A 23,779-nucleotide genomic window follows, 5' to 3' on the forward strand; every position below is an offset into this window, starting at 1 on the left:
AACTTTTGCTCATGAAAACCAAGCGCTGAGACTATTACTCAGCCATAAAACGGAATGAAATTGGGTCATTTGTAGAGATGTGGATGGACCTGGAAACTGTCATACAGAGTGAAATAAGTCAGAAAGAGAAAAACAAATATCGTGTATTAACACATATATATGGAATCTGGAAAAATGGTATAGATGATCCTATTTGCAAAGCAGAAAAAGAGACACAGACGTAGAGATCAAATGTATGGATACCAAGGGGGGAAGCGGGGTGGGATGAACTGGGAGATAGGGATTGACATATATACACTAATATGTATAAAATGGGTAACTAATAAGAACCTGCTGTATAAAAAGATAAAATTCAAAAACTCAACAAACAAATAAATAGATTAATTTAAAAAACCAAGTACTGAGACTATTACTCAGCCATAAAAAGGAATGAAATTGGGTCATTTGTAGAGACGTGGATGGACCTGGAAACTGTCATACAGAGTAAAATAAGTCAGAAAGAGAAAACCAAATATCGTATATTAACACATATATACGGAATCTAGAAAAATGGTATAGATGATCCTATTTGCAAAGCAGAAAAAGAGACACAGACGTAGAGATCAAACGTATGGATACCAAGGGGGGAAGCGGGGTGGTGGAATGAATTAGGAGATTGGGATTGACATATGTACACTATTGATACTATATATAAAATAGATAACTAATGAGAACCTACTGTATAGCACTCTACTCAGTGCTCTGTGGTGACCTAAATGGGAAGGAAATCCAAAAAAGACGGGATATATGTATACATATAGCTGATTCACTTTGCTGTACAGTAGAAACTAACACAGCATTGTAAAGCAACTATACTCCAATAAAAATAAATTCAAAAAAAAAAGCAAGTACTGAAATTTCTAGATCTGTTTCCTATGCAGAAACATTTAAATGAACACCCAAACTACTTACTTGTTGTTTTCCTCTTATGATCTGCTGCTGGTGGAAGACACAAGGCACTTTGATCATTTGCTGGTGATCTACATCAGAACAGGTAATAAGAACGGTTTGCTAGAATCAAGTCTCCAGTCAAGAAAGGTCATGGGATGAATAATGAACTGGCAAAGAGCTCAAGCTTTAGACTGAGGTCTTCCAAAGTTAAACAGTCAAGATGGAGGACCCAGATAAACCATCTGGGCCACAAACGGATGTGTAGCTCAGCAGCTAGTGGTGAGACAGATTCAAAGTATTCTAAGACTTTCATTTTCACTATCAATGACTTATTTGCAGTAACTTTTCTTATTAACATGAAAAACTTAGAATTTTTTTCCCAATGCTCTTTCTTATCACACTTGTATCCAAAATGTTTCATATTCAGTATAAGAATGACGGAGTGGAGTACTTTCTGTGAGATTTTTATATTCTCAACAGTAAACTCAACATATTTATATCTCTGGCTTTCACTTTCCAAGACTCCCTTCTCTCAGTAACTGCCATTTGGAGATATGGTTCCTTTTGAAGCTCGACCGTCTGGTGATGTAACTTCCACAAGAGGGCACGTTTTTTCTCAAAAGTAAATTTTCTTACATCAGTCTTCTCACTTCCTGTTCTAACTTCATAGTCACCTTGAGCTGTGCTAAGACCTCAAAGCATAATTTTAAGGAAGTTGGGTTTAGTACACCTAAAGATGAAAGAGACCAACATGCCTTCAACAGTTGCGGGCAAATTCAGCCCCAAATCATATTACGGTTCAGCTACAGGAATTCAAAAGGACCAAAACTGTCAACTGTAAAGCAAACTCATTATGGACTACATATAGGTAACAACTTGATAAAATTTTCATTTGCTTCAGAAAGAATGAATATCATCTCCTCCTACGCCATCTGCTAGATGATCACCCAAAAGTGCTTGTAGCCACAGAGATACAAAACAACAGAATCTAAACCTAATAGAGCCATATGCTTAATTATTTCAAGAAAAACGCTCAATATAAGATGGGATTTCCAAATCTTACTGTCAAAAGCAAATTTGTACCAATTCAACTCAGCTGGGAAATTTCTCATGGAACCAATTTTTCAACCCATTTTAAACATCTCGCCTTAAATCAAATTATTTCAAAAATACGAAATCTGGGTTGTAGGCCTGGATTTTGACATATTGTCTGGCAGGTCTCATTTTTCAGATAAAATGTGTTTCCTGGAATCTTTGGGATAAAGTATGTTCCCATAGAAACCATGCTATATTTAGAGGTTGCTTCTCTGACGAAGGACTAACTGGGAAACAAGATAGATGTGACCAACAGTGGAGCCTAAAAATAAAAATCGGCTATAATTCAGAACTATAGCCAGCACACAAATTGATAGCATTCACACTGACAATATAAGGAATTCAAAGTACTAAAATGTGTGTATATTATGTTTAAAACACATCTAGAAGAATGCTTGTATTTAAATTTTTTTTTCTCACTACACTCAGAATTCAGTTCTTTTCATTCAGGAGTATCAAGATTTTTAAGAAAATAACAAAACCTTAGTTTGAGAGCTTAGACATCACCCAGTTCAGTACAGTACAACCTTTTTTTTCCTTAGAGAAAATATGATTTATTGCAGTATAGTTGATTTACAATGTTGTGTTAGTTTCAGGTATACAGCACAGTGAGTCAGTTACACATATGCATATAACTATTCTTTTTCAGATTATTTTCCCAAATAGGTTAATACAGAATACTGAGTAGAGTTCCCTGTGCTATACAGTTGGTCATTGTTGATTATTTTGTATATAATAGTGTGTATATGTTAATCCTAAACTCCTAATTTATCCTTCCCCTCCATTATTTCCCCTTTGGTAACCATAAGTTAGTTTTCCAAGTCTCTGAGTCTGTTTCTGTTTTGTAAATAAGTTCATTTGTATCTTTTTTTAGATTCTGCATGGAAGTGATATCATGATATTTGTCTTTCTCTGTACGACTTACTTCACTTAGTATGACAATCTCTAGGTCCTTCCATGTTGCTGCAAATGGTATTATTTCATTCTTTTTTATGGCTGAGTAATAGTCCATTGTTATGTGTACCACATCTTCTTTATCCATTCATCTGTTGATGGACATTTAGGTTGAGGTTGCTTCCATGTCTTGGCTATTGTAAATAGTGCTGCAGTGAATATTGGGGTGCGTGTATTTTTTCAAATTATGGTTTTCTTTGGATATATGCCCAGGAGTGGGATTGCTGAATCATATGGTAGCTCTATTTTTAGTGTTTTGAGGAACCTCCATACTGTTTTCCACAGTGGCTGTACCAATTTACCTTCCCACCAACAGTGCACGAGGGTTCCTTTTCTCCACACCCTCTCCAGCATTTATTGTTTGTAGACTTTTTGATGATGGCCATTCTGACCACTGTGAGGTGATGCCTCATTGTAGTTTTGATCTGCATTTCTCTAATAACAAGTGATGTTGAGCAACTTTTCATGTGCCACTTGGCCATCTGTATGTCTTCTTTATGACCCTCTAATTTAACAGAGGAAACCACCACAATTCAGAGGTTTAGAAAATTACCACAAGGTCACAGGCCTATTTAGAAAGCAGATAAGGATGAAAAATACATACCCCATTCCAAGCCTTCATGTCCACTGCATGATGCATGCGTGGTAAACTTGAGATTGTCTCTTGCAGACACATTAACAATCAACAGCTTAATTTTCCATCTACTTCTCTGTGATATCTGGAATCTTATTTTTGGAATGGACCTTAATCTTTAAATAGAAGTATATTTTAAAATCCTAGAGAATTAAAATTCTTCTTTAAATATAGCTTGCCCCTCAGACAAACCATTAAAGTAAGACATTAGCATTGGTGATAAGCCTAAGTGGGTTTTCAGAAGGAAAAGTTCATCTGTCCTCTGCAGGAGAAGGTCCAAAGCAGATGCTGCTGGAGATGTCACCATCTTGCCCCATCTTCCCCCTTCATGGGAGGTGCCCTTTGAGATGGCCATTTGGTGGGCAGTCTCTGCTCCTGAAAGAATGGGGTGCGGGTCGCTTGTCTTTCTAGAGTTGTTAAATTGCTACTGTGAAACGTCCTTAGGAAAGTGGTAATAAAATCTGCAACTGCTAATTCTCAAAGCTGTTTACACTCCTAAATCATTAGCCAAGACACTGAAATGCCAGGCTTGGTGCCCTGTCTGATCCAAAACACACAAAGGCTCAGATGACCTGGATATTCAAGGCAGCACCTGGGCCTTGGACCTCTCCTCACTCTAGGACCTGCATTCTAGTTCCTCTCTTCAGTTCTCTCCCTTTGTGATTATGTCTAGCTCCCTTGGTCTCTCTCAGATACAATGGAACTTTCCTTCATGGAGACAGTGAGATTTGAAATGAGAGGAGTCCGGACAGCGCCTTCCAGCCCTCCCCTTATTTCCCAGATGGGAGATGGAGGCCTCGGAGGCCCTTCTGTCCCTCCCACTCCTCCCCCTGAGGAAGGTGACCCAGGGCAGCATCTCTGCATCTTCAGACGCCACACAGACTGAAGCATATCAAACAAGCATGTTGTAGGAAACCTGTTTTTCCTAAATTAAATATTTTCTGGCATTTATTTTCTAGTATAGATATGGTCGCAAATAATGAAACCAGAGTTGGCACCCAAAAGCCTTGGATGGTCGAGAGCCCTGGATATTGGTCTTTAAACATGTATAAATGTGTATGTTGTCCTGACACAGTGTTCCCTACATCTGATAAAAGGATAACCGATTTTAAGTAAAACAAGAGAGATTAAGGTTAGACATTAAGGAAAAAACTCTAATAAAGGCAGAGAGGGATTTATGCTGGTCTATGAAGCCCTCTGTTGACCTCAGCTCACACTATGCTATGCTCCGTCTCTCTGGTTTCTTTTTGCTCCTCGAGCCCACCCAAATACATTGTGTATTTTGCATCTGTGGGTCTCTCTGCCCGGAGTGCTTTTATCACTTCAACATGTCAGGCTGCCTCTTGTCATTCTGTTCTCAGCGTTGGTGTTACCACCTCTGAGAAGCCCTCTCTGACTGCCACAGGGTTAGGCAACTGCTCAGGGACCACCACATTGCCCTGGTTGAAGTCTTTGCATGTGATTTTCCATGAGGTGTTTTAATTTCTTAATTGTTCGTTATCGATCTATCGCCTGCCTTCTGTTCCGCTGAGATATACCCCCTCTAACATATATAAGGATATGCTGTGTACTTAGTTTTTGGACCTTAGATCAAACAGAGAACACTGCCTGGCATTTCAAAGTCTCAGTCAGTGGCTTGGGCATGTAAACAAGGTTTGAGAATTAGCAGTTACCGATTTATTTACCACTTTCCTAAGATGGATTTCACTGACCCTAACTGCACTGTCATTGTCACTTCCCAGTGCCCAGATCAGTGTGCAGCGCATACTTGTTGAATGAATTCAATGTTTGTTGAATGAATGTATAAATGTACATGATTTTCTGAAAGTGGCTGTGGAATAATCCTTCTTTTGGAGATAAGAACTTAATCATTTTAACTTCATTCTTATAAGTTTTCAGGGACTAGGGTTGAACGTAAGAGCTGGAATTGACCTAAAAGAGGGTCTAACGAACCCAAGTGCTAAATTTTACAGAAGGAACTGAGGCCAAAGAGGCAGCCTGAGTAGAGGCCACACAGATGCCCTGCATCTGTGACTCCCGGCCCACCCTCCTTTCTTGACCTGCCCTGTTGCCCGAAGTGACCATTTCCCAGGCCACTACATCTGGAAGCTTTACCATATTCCAAAGAGTCTTGTCTCTTTTTTAGCTGATTGAGTCTCATAACACTTGGAAGCATCCCAGAGCATGGAGACATTCAATCAAGAATGAGGAAACATTTTGTTCAACATAAACTTTTCCTCTGATCTTCTTTTTAGCTTCAGATCTTTACGTGCTTTGTATGAATCTTGTCACATACCTCAGGGAGTGATCTGATTTCCCAGTCAAGCTGTTTACCTCTTTGGAGGTTACCGTACAACGTGGTTTAATTTTTTTTCTCTTCTGTATTCTACTCCTTTATGAAAGGAAGATAATACTTCCTCAGAACAAAGGAAAGGGAGTAGCGGTTTTACTAACACATGCTACACGCTAGACGGAAGAATGAGCTGTAGTTCAGATCAATAGATTAAACTCAACTGCTTTCTGAAATAAAAGAATTATCTTAGTATTTTGATATCCAGAGGGACTTCAATCAAGATATGATTAACAAAGGATCTGATTGATGTGTCAAGAAGGACTTGGCAAAAATTCACCAAAGGAACCTTCTTCAGGGTATAGTAATATCCACAAGCTGTACTAGGATATAAACAGGTGTCTGTCACTATAGTGCTTTAAAGTTAAACATTCTAAGCAATGTTTCTCAAATGTTATTGTGCTTATGAATCACTTGGCGATCTGGTTAAGATGCAGATTCTGATTCATTAGGTCTGGGGTAGGACCTGAGAGTCTGACTTTCTCACGGGTACCCAGGTGTTTCACAAGCTGCTGGTCCCATGGACCATGCACCATGGACCACCCTTGGTGTTGCAAGACTCTGCATTACACTGTCCAATATGGTAGCCATTCTCCACATTGTGGCCATTTCAATTAACTTAAGTTAAAACAGTTCACTTCCTCAGTCACATTTCAAGAGCTCGAAAGTTCTATTGAACAGATTTACTAAGGAAAACACAATGTATTAAATAATTCCGAGTCGCCACGATCTTGCCGCCTCTCTTTCCTAGCTGTAGGCTGCCAGCTTTTATTGGGAGAATAACAAGCATTGGTTGGATAAGCAGGTGTGTTTGAAGCTGGGGGAGATGGGGCAGAAGAGAACCAGGGCGAAGAGTTGTTGCGGCATCCAAAGAATAAAGGTATTTCAAGGAGGGTGAGGCCAACAGGCTCTAATTTTGCCAAGAGGACAAATAAGCTAAGGTTTGAAAAGTGCCCATCGACTGTGGCAGCATGGGCAGAGGAAGCGGCAGTAGTTGATGGAATATAGGATTAAACTAGGGTTGTTGGGCTTCCCTGGTGGCGCAGTAGTTGAGAGTCCGCCTGCCGATGCAGGGGACACGGGTTCGTGCCCCGGTCCGGGAAGATCCCACATGCCGCGGAGCGGCTGGGCCCGTGAGCCATGGCCGCTGAGCCTGCGCGTCCGGAGCCTGTGCTCCGCAACGGGAGAGGCCGCAACAGTGAGAGGCCCGCGTACCAAAAAAAAAAAAAAAAAACAAAAAACTAGGGTTGTTAATGATGGAAGCTTTTTGCTTATTTGCATGGTAAAATTTTTAAATGCTAGTCTTGGACCACAAAGGAGAGACTGGCCATGGGGATATACTGGTTTTGAATTTTCAAGTCAAAATGGGCCCTCTGGTAACCTAGTTCATGCTTTGACTATTCAGAGAACTCAAATAAATACCATTAGCCATCAGAGATTTCAGAGTCTCCAGTTCCGAGGAGCACATCTCAAGCCTTCAAAGAAACCTCAGATTTCCTTCCTGCTAAGCAGAAAAATATAATAACTTTGTCTTTATTACACCAGTAATTACAGAACTCTTTGCTTTCTTTGTGGGCTCCAGTTAGGATGAAGAGCAATTTCACCGATCACCTTTTACTCAAAATCTCACCAGACCCTTAAAAATAAACTGTCTTTTCAAGGAAAGGCCAAGCCCTAAGGGATGTTGTCAATCGAAATCTGACACCTTGTTCAGAGTGTGAAGACCAGTTTTAATTCGGCGCTCAGCCCAGCCTCCTTTTCAGAAATTACATTCATTTCCCTCTTATTAGTAAATTTTAAAAAAAGAATACAAAAGCTGATAGAACTTGGTGGTGGGCACAGCTGATTACATTTTCCTGCTACTACAGCAGAAAAGCCCTTTCAAGGAGAATGGCATGCGTTACACTTGAGGATGGACAGGGTTGGCTCTCCAGGAGTAGTGTTGGGCCTCTGTGACACTCTCAGAATATTGCCTTCCTGATTGCTCCAAATTGCTAACAGACCATTGTGTCATTGTGTTACCTGGTGGCACAGGAAGGCTGACCCGGTACTTGAATTGGACTCCTGGGACCTGTGGGATACTGGAGTTTGGACTCAGGTGGGCACCATGTCATTTTGGGCAAGACAGAATCTTTGAATCCCTTTATTTTTAAAATAGGCAGCATATTGACTGTGCCCATTTGACTGATAGCTTCTGTAAGGGCAAAGGGGAGGTCTGAATCCTGGGGTCTCAGGCCCACTCTTCACTCACTCGCCTTTCCCCAGTTCCCCTTCTGGGAGCAGGAACCCCTCGGGCTTTGAGGGAGGGAGGGTTTCTGGGGCCCCCGAGTTGGAGCGGGTCACATTGCATAGTCTTCATGACCATGTAGCTCATGTTGAAAATTAAAGTTTTTGGCTTTTCTTGGGATTTCCCTGGCGGTCCAGTGGTTAGGACTCCAGGCTTTCATTGCTGACGGCCCGGGTTCGATCCCTGGTCGGGAAATTAAGATCCCACAAGCCACATGGCACAGCCAAAACATAAATAAAGTTTTGGGCTTTTCTTTAAAAAAAATCAATAAATAAAATAGGCAGCATATAATCTTTTCCCTGTCTTAAGAAGCTGTTTTTAAAGGAACGAAATGCAAAACTGACAGATAAATCCAAAGCATCTTGATTTCCTAAGATAGCTCTGCAGTGCTGACCTAGCTGATGCTGCAGCCGTTCTCTAAGTTTATGGCTGGGATTTTTCTTTTCAGGAATTTTTAAAAATCTGAGTTTCGGGCTTCCCTGGTGGCGCAGTGGTTGAGAGTCTGCCTGCCGATCCTGGGGACACGGGTTCGTGCCCTGGTCTGGGAGGATCCCACATGCCGCGGAGCGGCTGGGCCCGTGAGCCATGGCCGCTGAGCCTGCGCGTCCGGAGCCTGTGCTCCGCAACGGGAGAGGCCACAACAGTGAGAGGCCCGCGTACCGCAAAAAAAGAAAAAAAAAAAAGCGTCTTGATTTCATAAGATAGCTCTGCAGTGCTGACCTAGCTGATGCTGCAGCCGTTCTCTAAGTTCATGGCTGGGATTTTTCTTTTCAGGAATTTTTAAAAATCTGAGTTTCTGATGATTAACTAGTGGATTTCAGTCATGTGGACATTGGCTCAGTGGGGACTTAGTGTTGTCATGATTAATTAATTTTGGCTTAATGATGGGCCCTGGGGAGAAAGATGGAGCCAGGAAAGATGGGACTGAGGAAATGGACTCCACCCAAGGGGCTTGCCCCTGAGGGCAGGTGGGCAATCCAATGACCCATCCAGAGGAAGTGACGGACTCTGGCAGGTTCAACCTGGTGTGAAGGACGAAGAGGCGGGAGGAAATCCAGGCGGTTAGATGTAACCCAAATCCGGGAAGATAGAGGCAATGAACCTGGTGGTGTTCTTATTCTCACATGGGCCCAGTGAAAGGACAGTCAGAGGGTAAGGCAGAGTTTTCAGTTTTCACCTACATCAGAGTTAACTGGGCAGCTTATTAACACAGCATTTCCTGACAACCTGTGGATGGGGCCAGGCGTCCACACTTTCAACAAGCCGCCAGGTCGTCCTGATTTATCCCGATGCTGTCCTTCAGAGGACCACTTCCAAGAAGGGTGAGAGTGGGCCTCATCCTTCCAGGTGTCAGGGGAGCACATGAAAGGGCTGGAGTTTTCTTTGGGGCCATATCCCTAGAAGGAAGCTGAAGTTCTAGAGAAGAAACTGAGGCAGAGTCACAGCTTTATGGAGCAAAGCAACAGACAGGGAGGTAGAAAATAACTAACTTGGTGGCCAGGCTCACTGCATACATATTGGCAAAACATCCTGCCCCATTTCCTGTCCTGATCATGGTCTGAGAGCTATGACCTTAGAGGCAGGGCTTACAGGCAGATCAAAGTCTGGGATGTGGGGATACACCACATCTAAATTAGCCTCACTGTGTGTTTCTAACTAAGTGATTTCTGCTTTGAAGTAACCATACCAATACAAGTGTCTTGAATAAGATGAAAAATTTCTTCTCTCACGTTACAAGAGATCCAGGGTGGGTTTCTCCTGAGCACCCAGAGCTGGCAGAACGCTGCTGGTTTCCCCGTGAGTCTCATGGCTTTCTTCTCAAGGCTACAGAACGGCAGCTGTTGCTGCAGTTTTCAGGTCCTCACACAGCCTTGTGGAGAGGAAGAAAAAAGAACTGTATCCCCTTAGTCACTCATTATCAGGAAAGAAAACATTTCTGGAAGCCCTCCAGCAGACCTATCTTTACACCTTTTTGGCCAGAAAGGGTTGTTTGTTGACCCCTCCACCCATCTTAACACCCCCATGGTTTATATCCGGTGGCCGGAAAAAGGGCTCCCTTTCCTGTCCCCCAGTACTGAAAGTATTGTGGTGCAGTGTACCGGGAGGGAGCAGGGAGATCTCCTCAGGAGGCAATCAGTGGTGTCTTCATCACTCCTCTCAGAAACATGATTAAAGGATTCTAAATGCTGGGAAAAGGTCCCTGTACAGTTTACTGCATGAACTCCTTATGGTCTGTCTGTTATCAAATGATGGCAGTAAAGTTCACGTTAAGGAACTAAGCTTTTGCACATAACTCAGAGCACTGCCAATCCTTCATTCATCCTCCTCTAGGACACAACGTAAATTCCCAGCACACACCCTCCTGTGCAGGACCCTGCGAGCCTTCTCTCAGGGTCATCTCAACCTTTGTGTTGAGAAGCACAGAGTTGTACTTCTTAACTTGGGCATTTTCTCACTTTCCTTTTTTTTTTTTTTTTAAGCAGTACGCGGGCCTCTCACTGCTGTGGCCTCTCCCGTTGCGGAGCAAAGGCTCCGGACGCACAGGCTCAGCGGCCATGGCTCACGGGCCCAGCCGCTCCGCAGCATGTGGGATCCTCCCGGACCGGGGCACGAACTCGTGTCCCCTGCATCGGCAGGCAGACTCTCAACCACTGCGCCACCAGGGAAGCCCCTCACTTTCCATTTTTGAAAACAAAGATTCCTTCTTCCAACCTCCTTTTTATTTCATATTAATCAAACTCATCTCAGATATTGCAACTCTAATGTACTTCCTCCTTCAAGGGAAAGTGAAGAAACATTTCTTCAAAAGTGCTGTGGGAAGGTAGGCTGGGTTCTGTTTTTGAAATGAGATGAAGTTGTGTTCTTCTACCTGCTCATGAAAATGTCTTGCCTGATAAGTTCTGTGAGTAATGCAACTTAGAAACCCATAGACTTCCTGCTTGATTCCACTGATGATTCATAATTTTATCATCTAGTTTGTGCTTTAAAGCTATTTCAAGAAGATAAATACATGCGGTAAGAATATCTTAGTTGATTTTTGTATTCCTTCTTTCCATTTCCTTTCCCAACATTAAAATAAAGAAATGAAACATGATCTCAATATCAAGACAATCTAAACTGTTGGAGGAGGTAATCAAGAGGATGTGACCACTGGTTGGCCCACAAACTGCACCCAGGCAGTAGAAGGCTCCTCCCTCCCTCCCCTGTCCTTGGAATGAACACTCCACTTGCCTTCCCGGAGCTGGAAGAGGAGATCTTATAAAGACCTTGTAAAGAGCTGGAAGAAAAGATCTACAGTCATCAAGACAGTATGGTACTGGCACGCAAACAGAAATATAGATCAACGGGACAGGATAGAAATTCCAGAGATAAACCCAAGCGCCCATGGTCACCTAATCCGTGACAAAGGAGGCAAGAATATACAATGCAGAAAAGACAGCCTCTTCAGTAAGTGGTGCTGGGAAAACTGGACAGCTACATGTAGAAGAATGAAATTAGAACACTCCCTAACACCATACACAAAAATAAAAAAAAAAATGGATTAGAGACCTAAATGTAAGGCTGGACACTATAAAACTCTTAGAAGAAAACATAGGCAGAACACTCTTTGACATAAATCACAGCAAGATCTTTTTTGATCTACCTCCTAGAGTAATGAAAATAAAAACAAAAATAATCAAATGGGATCTAATTAAACTTAAAAGCTTTTGCACAGCATAGGAAACCATAAAGAAAACAAAAAGACAGCTCTCAGAATGGGAGAAAATATTTGCAAATGAAGCAACTGACAAGGGATTAATCTCCAAAATATACAAACAGCTCATGCAGCTCAATATCAAAAAAACAAATAACCCAATCAAAAAATGGGGGGAAGATCTAAATAGACCTTTCTCAGAAAAAGACATACAGATGTCCAACAAACATGAAAAGATGCTCAACATGACTACTTGTTAGAGAATTGCAAATCAAAACTACAATGAGGTATCGCCTCACACCAGTCAGAATGGCCATCATCAAAAAATCTACAAGTACTGCTGGAGAAGGTGTGGAGAAAAGGGAGCCCTCCTACCTGTGGGTGGGAATGTAAATTGGTGCAGCCACTATGGAGAACAGTATGGAGGTTCCTTAAAAAACTAAAAATAGAGTTACCATATGACCCAGCAATCCCACTGCTAGGCATATATCTGGAGAAAACCATAATTCGAAAAGACACATGCACCCCAATGTTCATTGCAGCACTGTTTACAATAGCCAGGACATGGAAGCAACCTAAATGTCCATCGACAGAGGAATTGATAAAGAAGATGTGGTACATACGTACAATGGAATATTACTCAACCATAAAAAAGGAGCGAAATAGTGCCATTTGCAGAGATGTGGATGGACCTAGAGATTGTCATAGAGTGAAGTAAGTCAGAAAGAGAAAAACAAATATCGTATAATATCGCTTATATGTGGAATCTAGAAAAATGGTACAGATGAACTTATTGGCAAAGCAGAAATTGAGTCACAGATGTAGAGAACAAACTTACGGTTACCAAGGGGGGAAGAGAGGTGTGGGACGAATTGGGAGATTGGGATTGACATATATACACGACTATGTATGAAATAGATAACTAATGAGAGCCCTCAGTAGCACGGAGAACCCTACTCAATGATCTGTGATGACCGAAATGCGAAGGAAATCTAAAAAAGAGTGGATATATGTATACATAAAACTGACTCACTTTGCTGTACAGCAGAAACTAACACAACATTGTAAGGAAACTATACTCCAATAAAAATTAAAAAAAAAAAAAGAAAAGAAAGAGGACGTGACCACTGGTGGTTGCCCCATGAGCTGGACCCTGGACCCAGGCAACTGAAGGCTCCTCCCTCCCTCCCCTGTCCTTGGAATGCACACTCCACTTGCCTTCCTGGAGCTGGAAGAGAACATCTTATAAATGCTCCGCCCCTATACTTATGGTGGTCCCTACAGCGTGTAGAAAGGGAAAAAGTAAGATTCCCCAGATGCCTGCTATACAAATGGATCTAAAGGAGGCAATTGGTCCACAGGGTCTGCAGTAGCTCTTAAGCCCAACACTGACACCATCTCGATAGAAACAGGAACAGCAGAAGTCTGTGGGCTGAACTCAGAGCAGTTTGGCTGGTGATTACCCAGGAGCCCTGGCCATTAACCCTCTGAACTGACAATTGGGCTGTTCTAAAGAGATTAACCCTATGGCTTGGACAATGGAGAGCCAAGGGGTGGATGATATAAATAAGCCCTTGTGGGGTCAGGATGTTGCCTGCAAGAGCCTGAGTCCTCACTGTCTCCCATGTCCCAGCTCGTAAAGCAGTGACACCCCCTTGGTAATCAGGAAACGGATGCCCTAGCTTGGGTAGGACCCCTAGCGACTGATCCTTCAGTAAATACAGCAGATTGAGTGCAAAGAAAGAGTGGCCACCGGAGCGCCCTGGTGGGATGCCATATTGCTAAGGATGCTGGGTTGTCCTTGGAAGACAGTGACTCAGTTAAAGCAGTAGCAAGATGTAACAAGATGTCCTGGGTGTTCTCAACAATGTCCCAGGCAAGTGCCAAAGGAATTTGGGGGCATCCTCCGGAGACCGCAGCTGGTAAGGGATTGGCAAATGGATTATATTGGGCCCCTCTCTTAAATGAGGGTTCTAAGTGTGCCCTAGTTTGTGTGGATACCTTGTGTGGCTTAACACAAGCTTTTCCCTGTCGCCAAGCCAGCCAGGCTACCTCCATTGTGGGGTTAGAGGAGCTGAGTACCATGGGTGGATGCCCTCATCGAATAGACAGTGATTAGTGGTCACATTTCAAAGGTCGTGATAGGCAAGCCTGAGCAAAAGACCATGACACCGATTGGAGGTTCCACCTCCCCTGTAACCTGCAAACCGCAGGGTTGGTAAAAAGAAAGAATGGACTCGTAAAGCAGCAGATGAAATTACTAATAGGTAAAACCACTTTGGCCAGGTGGACTAAAGTACTGTCCCAGGCTTATTACATTTGAGTGATCCGACACTAGGGCCTATTGCCCCATATGCCAGACTGGGGACCCCTGCTGAGACATCCAACACCATGCAGGCATAGAAGTCACCAGAAACAGCCATTGCCCGGACTCTCGCTGTGGATGAACAAGCATGCTGCTGGAAACACCAAGCCCCGTCACACCTTGGTGAGGCATTATCTATTGGAAGTTAAGGTAGGACGTCCCGCTGAGATGGGAGAGCTACTTTGTACCCCTGGGTGCGGGGGCGGGGTGAAGACTAGTCAGTTTCCAGTGGGGTCCCATTGTCCTGCTGCAAGCGGAACACGCACCATTGAAAGAGGGGAGAAGGTGAGGGTCCTGCTCTGGCATATCCCGCCCCTCGTCCGTCTCCTCTGTCCTGACAGTGGTGCCTCTCCGGGCCGACAGCTGTGAAACGCAACCAGGTCAAGTTCCTAAAGCTGCTAGACTCCCTCTTCTCAAGGCCAGCTGAGCATGTTCTGTTTTCCAGTTACTTTTGGCCACTCTCTATGTCCCCACCTGGAGGATATTATAGCACACATAGAAGCCGTAACCAAGTTCACTCACAAGCCTTAAATAACATCAAATGACGTAAAAATAAAGAAGAACCCGGAGGGACCTCTTGTAGAAAAGCGTACTCTTACTATTTGCAAGTTTTCTGTAACCACACTCTCTCCCCATCACTTTGCTACGCCAGCCTCTCTTTGCCAGGTACTTTGATTTCTTTTTTTTTTCTTTTGCCTAGGGTACTTTGATTTTTAATTTGAAAGAGAATGTTCTAGATAGCATATATCCAGAAAAAGCTACCTACCTCCAATTGTAAAAAAAATACATTGGCATTCTCATGAATCAAAATCTCTTACAAAGAGTAGAACGGTAATGGTTACCAGGAAGGGGGTGGGGAGGGATGGGAAGATTTGGTCAAATGGTACAAACTTCCAGATGAATTAAGTTCTGGGGATATAATATACCACATGGTGATTATAGTTAATAATACTGTATTCTATATTTGAAAGTTGCTAAGAGGCTGTATCTTTCTCATCATTAAAAAGAAATGATAATTAGGTGATGGAGATGTTAGCTAACACTATGGTGGTAATCATTTTGCAATATGTAAGTGTATCAAATCAACACGTTTTACAACTTAAACTTATACAAGGTAATATTTCAATTATATCTCAATAAAACTGGGGTGGGAGAGAGAACACATGTAATAAAGGGTTCTACTGACTTTCTATGCTGTGAACATGTTTTATCAGTGAGCGGATATGCTGCCCAGTAGGTGTTAAAGGACAAATGTAATTAAGATGTGCTACTTGGGGGGAAAAAAAAACCTCTTATGAGTCTGATTAGAGTTAATTCATTTTCTAAAAGTTTGATCATACCTGAAGCTATAAAACTGGTTTCTTAAATACACATATTTGAAGACTGTATTTTGCATCCCCAGGAAGCCCACTCTGAAACAATTTGGCACTCTTGTGCACCACAGTACTATCAGTTGGAAGAGATGTGTAGAGGCAACCCAGCTTTACATCTAGTTGTACAAATTGTTTTGGAATTAGTGGGAATTGGTTGAGTTTATGAAGAATCCCAATATCCCCTAGACTTTGTTTTTTAATCAAACATTAGAACTGTACCAAGGAGTTCTAGTTGATTGGATGGCCTTTGAGAAATGATTCAGTCTTTACTGTATTTATTTATCAGTAATAAATGTTATTTTTAAATTATTATGCTTAAAAAGATATTTTAGGATACCTATGTAAGTATCATAAAGCTAACACAATCACTCTAGTCAGAATATCTTGAGTTCTTTAGATTTAAGATCCGTTATATGGGATATATACATCTCGATTCTCTACTGCGCATAAAGCAAAGCCAAGACATTTGGGTGTAGTTTTTTTTTTTTTTTTTTTTTTTGCAGTACGCAGGCCTCTCACTGTTGTGGCCTCTCCCGTTGCGGACCACAGGCTCTGGACGCACAGGCTCAGCAGCCATGGCTCACGTGCCCAGCCGCTCAGCGGCATGTGGGATCTTCCCGGACCGGGGCACGAACCCGTGTCCCCTGCATCGGCAGGCGGACTCTCAACCACTGCACCACCAGGGAAGCCCTGGGTGTAGATTTTTTTAAATCTATAAATATAATGACCTATATAGACTATATAGTCACACCTATATAGTGCAGCTAGTCTTTTCTTTTGTTATTTAGAGAAGCTGTTTTTTTTTAACTGACCTGTAGTTGATTTATAATGTTATGTTAGTTTCTGCTGTACAGCAAAGAGATTCAGATATATAGATATATATATATATACACATTAATTTTTATGTTCTTTTCCATTATGGTTTATCATAGGATAATGAATATAGTTCTCTGTACTATATAGTAGGACCTTGTTGTTTATCCATTCTATATTTAATAGCTTACAGCTAATCCCAACCTCCCACTCCAACCCTCCTCCACCCCCTCCCCCTTGGCAACCACAAGTCTGTTCTCTATGTCTGTGAGTCTGTTTCTGTTTCATAGATAGGTTCATTTTTACCATATTTTAGATCCCATATGTAAGTGTTATCATATGGTATTTGTCTTTCTCTGTCTGACTGACTTCACTTAGTATGATAATCTCTAGGTCCATCCATGTTGCTGCAAATGACATTATTGTCTTCTTTTTTATGGCTGAGTAGTATTCCATTGTATATATGTACCACGTCTTCTTTATCCATTCATCTGTTGATGGACATTTAGGTTATTTCTTTATCATGGCTATTGTGAATAGTGCTGCTGTGAGCATAGGGGGGCATGTACCTTTTTGAATTACAGCTTTGTCTGGATATATGCCCAGGAGTGGGATTGCTGGATCATATGGCAACTCTATTTTTAGTTTTTTGAGGAACCTCCATACTGGTTTCCATAGTGGCTGCACCAACTTACATTCCCACCAACAGTGTAGGAGGGTTTCCTTTTCTCCACACCCTTTCCAGCGTTTGTTATTTGTAGACGTTTTAAGGATGGCCATTCTGATCGGTGTGAGGTCATTCCTCATTGTAGTTTTGATTTGCATTTCTCTAATTAGCAACGTTGAGCATCTTTTCACGTGCCTGTAGCCCACCTGTTTGTCAAGAAGCCATTTTTTAAAATATAGAAAATGGTGTAAAATGTGCCTTTTGCAACTTTCAAAATTGTTTAATAAGTTTGAAGATATTTGAAATAGTATTTTTCAAGGAGATTGGAGTCAGGTTTTACTTCCTCTTTCTATTTGTACAGCAAGTACATTTTAAAGTTAAAATTACTTCTGTAATGTTGAAGGAGGTAGAGGAAGGTAACACCAATATCCTTAGGTGGTTTCCAGCGGGTGATTAGTGTTATGGGGTGTTATCGGCGTAGCATGTCCCCCATCTCTTCCCCATTGCCCACATCACATTTGGGGGATTATTTTACTTTCATTTAGGAATTTTTATCCCCTACAGTCTGATTAACTCAAAACCATTCATTTGAGTTATAGTGGTTGGCGTACCAGCTAGCTAGGCATTTCCTTCACTCATGCTGCCTAATTCCTGGCATTGTACGTGTTTGGCTGGGGGAAAAAAAAAGGAGGGAAGCTTTTTCATCTGTGCTTCCTTGATGAGCTAAGATTCTCTCCTGACTCACACTTTGGGATTCCCTTGAATCATTTCACTTCCTGCTCTTTGGGGATTCGTAAGGTGCATCATAGTTTCTGAATATTTCAACTGCATACAGTCTTGCTTTGCCTACTCTAAAGTCTGTGACTCACATATCTAAGTAATTAATTTTCCTAGAGAGAACTAATTTCCCATTCCTTTTACTTTATTTTTAAAGATTTTTTTTGATGTGGACCATTTTAAAGCCTTTATTGAATTTTTTACAATATTGCTTCTGTTTTTTTTATGTTTTGGTTTTTGGCCACAAGCCATGTGGGATCTTAGCTCCCAGACCAGGAATGCAACCCGCACCTCCTGCATTGGAAGGCGAAGTCTTAACCACTGGACCACCAGGGAAGTCGCCCCCATTCCTTTTAGACAGATCTTTTCCTCTTCTTCTCAAGGTGTTCAAGTGTTTTTGATCGTTTGTTCATTTATTTAATCCGATTAATCTGAATTAATTAATAGCTTCTGCTATTACAGCCATATTACATTTGTAACTTGAATATTCAAAAATGGAATGAACAGGGAATTCTACTCAATATTCTGTGATAACCTATATGAGAAAACAATCTGAAAAAGCATATGTATATGGATAACTGAATCACTTTGCTATACACCTAAACTAACAAAACATTGTAAGTCAACTATACTCTGATAAGGTACGTGGGCCTCTCACTGCTGTGGCCTCTCCCGTTGCGGAGCACAGGTTCCATACACGCAGGCTCAGCGGCCATGGCTCACGGGCCCAGCCGCTCCGCGGCATGTGGGATCCTCCCGGACTGGGGCACGAACCTGTGTCCCCTGCATCGGCAGGCAGACCCTCAACCAGTGCGCCACCAGGGAAGCCCCAGCATAAACATTTTAATCAGGGACATCATATGATTGGATTTGCACTTTAGAAAGATTGTCTTGGCTGCACAGAAGAGAATAACTCTGGGTCAGAGGTCAGTTACAGGCTGGAAAACCATTTTAGACAAGATTTAAACTAAGGCAGTGGAAACGATGTAGAGCAAAGGAAAGGTGCGGGAGATTCTGCAAGTAAGATCGTCAGACTTCAGGGCGGTTAAAGGTCTGGGGGTTAAATGTATATGGGTGGACACGGCGGGGAGGAAAGAGCAAAGGAGAAGGAGAACTTGAGAGTTTTAAACAAATTTCTGGCAAGGGAAGAAAATCTGGATATTTGATAAAGTCTGACTAACTTAGGGAATAAAGGAAAACAAGGGCAGGGGATGGATGGTTGGAGGGTGACAAAGACTTTCTCATTGGTAGAAGTTTAACTTGGTTTTTCTGAGCCCTTTTCTGTCAAGGCTTCCTGCCCGGGCCCTGTCTTTGGTCTGCCAAGTCCAGTTTTAGCAAGAATCCTGCTGAGTCAGTTTAGAGAGAATCTCCCACCCTTGATATCTGATCACCCTCAGTGTCTAATCACAGTCATCAGTTTTTAGCAGGAATCCTGTGAAAATGGTTTAGCAAGAGTCACCCGTGCCCTTGGTGTCCCCTCTTAGTAATTTTCCATACACTGGCCCCTCTCACTCTGCTCCTGGGCTGCACATCTCCAGCTGCCTTTGTTGTATTTGCAGTTGAGCCCAATCTCTCTCCCACTGTAAAAGTCTTGAGTAAAGTCTTCCTTATCGTTTTAACAAATACAATTTTTTCTTTAACAATGGGGAAAATCTCTCCGGAACTAGTTACTTCCATATGCCTCTAAAGTTTAGTTTGTGCATACACCTTCTAACTAGCGTATGGCTAAATAACATGCCTAGATCTTGCACTGCAGGGGTTTATCAGGCATTATGCTGTACACAGTCCAGCCATTTATGCCCCAAGAACCTAGCAAGCTGGCTTCCTCCCCTTGATTAAAAAAAAAGGAAAAAAAAAAAGTGGCAGTCTAACACCCACTATGTGGCAGCTCATACGATTCCTTCCTTAAACACTTTACAGTCATCTTACAGGGGGCTAAAGCAGCAACACTCCTGTGAGACCCGGCAAGCCTAGAGGAAAGAGAGACTAATAGTCTTGGGAACACTTGGAGGTTGAGGTCTAGTAAAGACTACTTTTCTGTTTCTAACCTCAACTTATTTAAAGGAAGCTATTGTAACCATCCAAATTTGCTGTTGTAGCATGCAAGCTTCTTGATAAATAAAAGAATGGGCATGGCTATGCTGTAAAAAAATCTTTTTTTTAAGGACACTGAGATTTGAATTTCATGTCCTTGTCATGTGTCCCAAAACAGACTTTTATTTTTTTAACCGTTGAAAATGTAAAGACCATTCTTGGCTTACAGGCGCACAAAATCAGGCGGTGGGCTGCATTTGCCTTATGAGCTGTAGGTCGTTTGCAGACTTGGTAGTCATAAAATGTCGGGATTCAAAAACTGTCTTAAGTGTGGTACCTGGCGGGGGGCGGTGCCGTAGAGGGACTTCACAGGCTAACTTCTAATACTATAACATATGTGAAAGCAGTTTCCACTGATTTTTAGTCCAAGTGGCCAAGCCCAGGAATGGTGACAGCAGAGTGGTAGGGACCGCGGTCCAGGCCGCTCACCACCCTCCAAGCGGCTGGTGACGCAGTCCCCTCTTCGAGGACCGGACAGAGCGTGGACAGCATCTTCAGGGACGCAGAGATGGAGGTTTAGCTCAGCCGACCGTCGGACGGAGTCCCGCAAACACAGAGCAAAACAAACTCCCTCGGCCGGCCGCCAGGCGGCGCCTCTCCGGGTGTCCGCAGGCACGTGCACGCACGCACGTTTCCGGCCCGCCCTCAGCCGGGCTCTACTGCGCATGTCTGGGAAGGGGGCGGAGCGGCGACTGATGGGTGGGCCGAGGTTCCAGCGAGGCTGAGGAGCTCCTCGCCGGTGGGCGGGTACACTGGGGCCGCCCTGCGTCACTTCCGTCGGGGAAGGACGGAGTTGGGGGAGGGTGGCGTCCCGCCTGTCGCGCCGCTGTTTGTGCTGGATGCTCAGCTGATGGCAGCCGGCCGGCCGAGGGGACGCCCGTGCCGGGAAGAGGCGCGTCGCCACTGCCGCCTAAGTAGTTGAGGCCTGCATCTCGGTAAGTTGCCCGTGGGGGGCCGGCGGGACGGTAGGCTACGGGAGAGGGCAGCCGGGTCGCCCGGGCACTCGTCTGGGATTCCAGGTCTTATCTCTCCCCGTCAGGTGCTTCCAGGGCGAGAGAGCGGGGAGACGCCCGGCCCCGAGGACGTCCCCGGATCCGGGCTCCGGAGGCGGCCGGGCACCGGAAGGAGCCCTCGGATCCCGGGCCTGATGGGTGCACGACGCTCTCCGCCTCCTCGGACCCCGTGGGCTTTGCTGGTCCAGACGCGCAGACTGTTTTGGTTTTTCTGGTCCCGCCCCGCGTTGCCTGTCCCACCCCCCAAGCCTCCCAGCCTAGGTTCCGAGTCGGCCTGGCTTCCCCTGGGTAGTAGGTTCTCCAGTAGTTCGCGGGAACCTGTTAAAGCGATGTCCTTATTCTACATCATTCTCCACTGTCGGCGCACCTGGTTTGTCGGCTGCTCCTTGTTTTTAATTATCAGCAGTTTCTTTGTAACCCTACCCACGTTGAATTCTGCCGTTGGCTGCTGTTGCTTCAGGCGGATTGAGGTGCGTGCTTTTTGAAAGGTGAAGTTGTGTGGATCAGTGTGTTGGAGTGCTTCCCCCGCTGTCGTGTCTGCCATCATGCCGGGAGGAACCTGGTTTCTACGCCCAATACAATAACTTTCCATGAAAGTGGTGACACCTAGGAAAAACTTGGACGTGGCATGAGGAACTATCGCATTATCCTATTTAAAGTGAAGTTTTTAGTTCCAGTAACATCCCAGTTGGACTGCATCCCAATCTACAGTCCCAATTCTTGAGCTTTCAAAAATGACAAAAGTAGGTTTTAGTGTATCGAGAAACTGCTGTTAAGACAGTGAAATATTAATAATTTTGAAATCCGGGAGTTGGAAAAAAGTATATTACACTGTGAACCGAGAGTTTAATGCCACTTATGAGGCAGGTGTTTCAAACCCATTGCAGTTATTGTGTTAAATGGCTTGTGCAAATTAGTTGTACTTTGAACATAAGAAGGTGCTCTTATTTCGGGATTTTTATTAAACTTCTTCTCAGGGTTGCTCATTTTTCTGTTTCTGTATCAGATCTAAATTAAAACCTTGAAAGTATTGTCCTTTTAACAAGTGATGTCGGCTGAAAAGATCACTTTCACTAGCTTGTATGTTTACTTGTTTCAGTGTACCTTGAGTTGTTTTTTTGCTTAGCAGTAATGACAGGATTTGGGCCAAAGGGTACATACTGTCTTGCTTGTGAAACATTAATTTGTGTAAAGGTCATAGAACTCTTAGCCCAACATCTTCCTATCATGTCTTAGTTCTAACCTTTCTTTCCCATGTCTTATATTTTACTTTATTCATTATCCTTGCTTTTTAGAAGTGCCATTGCCCTGAGTTTTTCAGGATATGTTTTGTCCTGTGCTTTTTTTGTTTTCTTGGAAGACTACCTTTTCCTAACTTTGAATGGCAGTCAAGGCTCTACCCTCGTTCTCTCTACGCCAGAGTGTTAAAATTTGAAACCCGAGGAGTATTTTAGTAGTTCCATGAATATCCTGAAATGTCTTGGAAAATAAAGTGTATATATGCAAATAAGCATTTCTCAAAGAAGAGGAGCTTTTATCAAGTTCTGGGATCCCCACATTCTCAAGAAGTGTTACTGTACACCCTTCTTCGGTAAATTCAGTCTTATGGTTTTAGCTGTCATTGTGGTAATAACTCCAAACATGATTCTACAGCCTGTGTTCCTATAGTACATCTCCATTTGAATATCCCACTGTTAACTGCATCCTGTAAGTCCAAGAGATTTTTATTAAATTGGCCCCCTTCCCAGTTATCTCGTATTCACAAATGGCACTCTTGCTGTTTCTCGGTTTAAAAACACTTGTCATGACTCCTCCCTCTCCTTACCCCATTCTTTCCTGTCGCCAAGTCCTGTGTTTTGTTGTTTACCCCACTTTCAAAGTGTGGCTCAAAGTAACCCTCGTTTCCATTATAGTACCTTTACCTTAATTCAAACCCTTGTCACTTCATGTCTGCATTATTGCAATAACTCGGCGAAGTCCTCCATACATTCATTCTTTCCATCGTCAGTGAAGCCTCCACCTATTTCTTAACCTATTTCTTCTAGTTAAAACGTCCTTCCGTCCTCTAGTGGGGGGTCTAAGCCTCACTCTTCTGTTTATATCTCTGTTGTATCTGTGCTACCCTGTAAATAGGGAGTCTGGTCCTCCCTGCTCTTTTCTCAGTTGAGATGGCACTTCCCAGTTTACCTTCTTTATCTGTTTGCAATCTAACTTTTGTCCCAGCTGAATTTGCTCTCCAAACCTTTGTCTGCATTTACTAGTGTTGTGATTTGGGAGCAGTTAAATTCAGCTTGTTGATTTTGTTGACAGCTCTCTCTGTTGAGTAATTTTTACTTGACAACTGTAGTTTCTAGACAGATGTATTAAAATAGTATGATCATGAGATCGTCTTGTTTTCCTTTAATTGTTCCCTTTTCCAAATTTGCTTTATATGCTGTATTTCAATGCCAAGTCGATAGGTGTATTCATAATTGGTCATGGGGATTATCTCTTAAGGGAAAGAAACATTGCAGATCCCTTACCTCTAAGCTATGTAGCTCTGTCCTCTGCTTGACTCTTAGGCCCATGTCTACCATCTTTCCCACTTCTAACTTTCCTTTAACTACCTTATTCTTGCTATTCCTGAGTAGACAAAGCTTATTCCTGTCTCCAAAGCCTTGGTTGCTTCTCCCTCTTCCTTGAATGCTTTTTATCCAGAAACTTTTAATAATTTAGGTACCGCTTGATTCAGGT

The 23,779-nt window shown here is 43.0% G+C and overlaps 1 protein-coding gene across 5 annotated transcripts in view; it reads left to right on the forward strand.

The window, feature by feature from the left end:
* The window catches only part of PNPLA8 (patatin like domain 8, phospholipase A2), a 134,657-nt gene that overhangs the window by 51,627 nt on the left and 59,251 nt on the right, over window positions 1–23,779 (forward strand). For 2 of the 5 annotated variants that reach the window (XM_079931840.1, XM_079931836.1), the window contains exon 1: window positions 19,330–20,968. The exons of 2 other annotated variants lie outside the window; for them this stretch is intronic. The gene's annotated coding sequence lies outside the window, so the exon portion shown is untranslated. Of the gene's footprint in view, window positions 1–19,329; window positions 20,969–23,779 lie in introns of those variants that run through there. One more of the 5 variants, XM_079931838.1, reaches the window with a different exon arrangement.

This window comes from Stenella coeruleoalba (genome assembly GCF_951394435.1).
Source record: "Stenella coeruleoalba genome assembly, chromosome: 9".
In the NCBI taxonomy this organism is placed as follows: Eukaryota; Metazoa; Chordata; class Mammalia; order Artiodactyla; family Delphinidae; genus Stenella; species Stenella coeruleoalba.